Raw genomic sequence first — 4,469 nt, forward strand, 5'->3', positions numbered from 1 at the left:
TTCGGTCTTGAAAGGAAATAAAACAATAGTGAAAGCTATTGGGGGTATATTTTGAGGACAGATCTTAGGTCAAATGCCCCTGAGTTAGTAGCTGAGTATCCTTGAGACTGTCAGCTAATCTTTCTGTTTTCTCCCCTGAAGGCAGACCATAATACCTATGGTGCAGGGTTGTGGAGATGTGCTTGGTAACTGCTGACCCTTCTTTCTCCTTAACCCAGTGCTTGACTTTCAAGACAGTGAATAGATATGAGCTTAGAGGGTCTTCTACTTTTAACCCGATTTGCTGATCAAAGGTTGCTCTGATTTCTAAGAACAAGAACTTCTCTGAAAATAATTCTCACATGCCCTGATCTCCCAGCTGTTCTTGCTGGACAAAGTTACAGCCCCAGATGCCTTCTTCATAGCTCTTTTCTAGGCATTACTTACGGTGACGATGGCAAACACGGGCATATGTTCCCCATCCACCCTGGGACTTGCTTGTGCCCATGATAATCACGCCACTCACTCATGGCGCTCTTTCCCAAGAGCCCTGGAAAAGCTCAACGTCCTGGCCACATTCCAGGGAGCCACTGCCAGTTGATCTGAGTTGATGTTCAAGTTGAAGCTGATGTTTCGTCCTGACTGGACAGTGCTATAGGGAGAAAATTACAGCACACAAATTTGAACTCAAGGATTTTGACTCAGAGATGGGCGCAAAGATACTGTCACCTTTTATTTACACAAACATGGAGAGATTCAATGAGTTACTCAAAATCCCAAGTTAGTTGCAGAACCAGGATTAAATTTTGGGGGCTCTTGATTTCAAAGTTAAGGCTCCTTTTAATCTAGAGTTTCACATTTTTGCTTATGTAAAGGTTGTCCCTCTGCAAATGAATGGCTGCAGGAAGCAGTGACTTGCAAGTCTTTGTGGAATTGTCCAACTACAGACTGGATGACAGAGAAGGGGAGTGTTATGGGGGAGCATGCTCAAACATCAGCTGCTGCGATGTTGGATTAAATGATCCTTAAGATGTCTTCTGGGCCCCAGATTCTAAGATTCTCCTAACAGTGTCCCTGAAGAATGCAATTTCCTAAACATGAAATGTCTCAGGAAGTAAGTTCCATGTCTGGGGCTCATTTGTAATTAGCCATGCAAGGCTCTAAATAAAATTTGGGTTAATTAGCTTTTGTCTGGTTTCATGAAACAGAGTTAGCACTTCTGACCATGTTAGTGCATTTGCTCATTGAAAGGTTGTTAGCAGACTTGTGAAAATGGAGATTTGGAAAATAAGGATTGCTATGTCAATACTTTACTGTTTTAAAGTCAGGCAGTTCCTAAATGCATGACCAGATATCATTTTCCTTTTGGTGGGGAAGAAATCTTACTCATTTAAATATCATGTTTAAATAGACCGTATAAGAAAGTTGGCAATTTAAGATAATCCTAAAATACAAAATTTCAGAAGTGCATATCTGTCTGTTTCTGACAACAATGAATGTTAAGTAGATTTTCAAGGTGTTTTTTTTAAAATGGGTAACACAGTGATGTTCTTATTGAACCTTAAAAGCCATAGTGAGCCTCTCTTGTCTCCCACCTTCCCCTTCCTGTGCTGTAAATCTAACTTCTGCCTGTCCTATTGTTCAGAAAAAAGCAGCCATATTGTGCTGATTGCTATAAAATTAAAGCAGAAAGAGAGAAGCACAAATGTGGGAGCCCATCTTACCAGCAGGGATACCGCTATCTTTTATTTTGCATTTTGGGAGGGTCAGAAAGTCATGACAGGCATCTGACCTCCGATAACCTCTTTGGTGCTTCTGTGTGCAGTTTTTGGGGGAAGAACTTAATTAAATACAATTGAATTTCCCTGCTAACATTGCCACTGAAAAGACTCCCTTTAAATGGCTTGGTGTTTGCTGGTGAGGAACAAACAAAGATGCTTCTTTTGTTCCTCAAAGAAAAGTTAGCATATGTTAGTTAAGGATTTGTGATTTTCTTTTGACTAGACTGGCGGGTTCCTAAAAAATTCAATGAGTCTTCTGAAATGGGACCCACAATAAAAGATAAAGCGTACGATGAGCTAACATCCTTACTCTTCTTACTCCTGATAATTATTGTGAAGGCTAATGTTTCAAATTCTTTACTAGGTTTGCTTATACTCAAATACAAATGATGATCTTAGATTTATAATGTAGTTGCTAATATTTGGCCACAAAATATATAACTTGTCCATCTCCCAGATTCTCCAGCTACTACCAGAAGAACTGCCAGCAGATGTATCTCTAGTACTTTCTGTTAGGAAATTGTTACAAAAGATGTTAAGAATGAATGCACAGGCTTTGGTTATGAGCAATTTCTTATGCATAATAATTGTTGATAAGCTCATCTCCAAGATTACACTTCAATAAAAAGCAATACCTACATAAATATGTGGATTAAAATCCATTTTCCCATTGTTATTCTTGGGCTTCTGAAATCAGAACAATTGAGGAAACAATTTTATAATCATGATCTACAGAAAGAGTAAACTATTTTGTTCAAGTCTGAGTCTTCATGCTTATTTTGAAAGGAATCAGGTTTGTCTTAGATTCATAGAATCTTTTAATCCCACATGATTCTGTTTTTCTTGAAGAGAGGACTAGAATGAGGAATTGGTGCTTTTGAATTTAAAGTTGACTATTGTGTGTGTTAAAGCCTACTTCTTCAACTCACACCCCCTTCCTCTGTTTCTGAGCTTTCTCAGGTCTCTCTAATTATTTAAGGGGTGAAGGGAAGTCAACACTTGACCTTGCTGACCTGTCTAGCTTCTGTATCATCTGTTGTTCAATACTCCTGGTTGAACTCCTAAGAGTAGTGTGTGTTATACCCACAGCTTTTCTTTTCAGGTCACTGTGTCTCCAGAATCTAGTTTCTGTGTTAACCCATGTACCATGTACAATGTACCCCAGCTGAAGTCACCAACATCGGGGTTGCCATGTAAGGTTGGAAGTGAGTATCCTATACAAGTTCTTTAGGACAAGAGGCTAAGTGGAGGCTGAAATCCAGGGACATTTCCCGTTAGTCCCACCAAACCCTGTCATGCAGATGTAACAGTCTAGAGGGGGCAGCATTTTGTTTTTTGTTTTTTGTACTTTGCCCAAAGGCTCCATAGTGCTAGCTGTGGCTTTGCCAATCTCAGCCTTTCCTGTCTAATCATATTCTTCCAAATCTTGACCTTTAAAAAGGTAATAAATAAGTATCTGATCAAGAGTGAAATCATTAGCAAACTGGTGCAGCCACTCTGGAAAACAGTATGGAGGTTTCTCAAAAAATTAAAAATAGATCTACCCAAGACCCAGCAATTGCACTACTAGGTATTTATCCAAAGGATACAGGAGTGCTATTTTGAAGTGCTATTTTGCAACAACATGGATGGAACTAGAGTGTATTATGCTAAGCAAAATAAGTCAGTCAGAGAAAGACAAGTATCATATGATTTCACTCACAGGTGGAATTTAAGAAACAAAACAGATGAACATAAAGGAAAGGAAGCAAAAATAAGATAAAAACAGAGACAAACCATAAGCACTCTTATATACAGAGAACAAACTGAACGTTATTGGAGGTTTTGGGGGAGGATGGGCTAAATGGGTAAGAGGCGTTATGGAAGATTCTTGCTGGGATGAGCACTAGGTGTAATATTTAAGTGATGAATCACTAAATTCTATTCCAGAAAATAAAAAGTAAGGGTGCAAAGCTAAAAAAAAATGCTAGTTATACCTTGTGCAATATTTGGCCGCATGTTAGCAATGGGTTTGTGAGATGCCACAGTGCTATATGTGACCTACCAGATAGAACCATGGATCTAGCTAGCGGTGATGGGATTTCTGTGAAGAAAACAGTCTGTGTTGCCTTTGTTAAGAGAAAATTATCCAAAACTTGGAAACAAAGTAGAAGAATGAATGTAAAAGAAAAAAAAGTGAAATCATTAGTTTTTTAAGGGGACAAAATTCATTGTGAACTTGAGCCTGCCCAAGGATGTTAAAATCACCGTGGGATTGGGATGGGTTATTTTTCTGTTTATTGAGCAAAATCCTAGTTGAAGGAAGGAAAAATCAAGGCTGGAATCCTTATAGGAAATGTCATGTCAATTCCTTATCAGATCAGTCTTGCCTCACATTCCACAGGCCCACTGCTGAAGTGCTTTTGGGAGTCCTCAGAACACAGGCAAAGAGTAAAGGCTATATGATCAGGCAGATCACCTTGGAATCTCAGGGCCACCACTCAGTGATTGCCCTGGGCTGTCATAAATTCTCTGGGCTTCAGATTTCTCACCTACAAAATAGTGATAAGAAAAGTTGCCTCTCGATAGACCTTTGGTGGAGGATTAGGAGAGCTACTGCAGAGACGCACCCCCTACTTTGCCTGAAGTGAGGGTATTTTCACAATCGAGACATTTCCCCATGCTGATCATCTGCTAATGATACTTTTACTTCCTCTTCTCCAACTAGAT

Source organism: Crocuta crocuta, unplaced genomic scaffold (assembly GCF_008692635.1).
Source record: "Crocuta crocuta isolate KB4526 unplaced genomic scaffold, BGI_CrCroc_1.0 scaffold705, whole genome shotgun sequence".
Classification (NCBI taxonomy): Eukaryota; Metazoa; Chordata; class Mammalia; order Carnivora; family Hyaenidae; genus Crocuta; species Crocuta crocuta.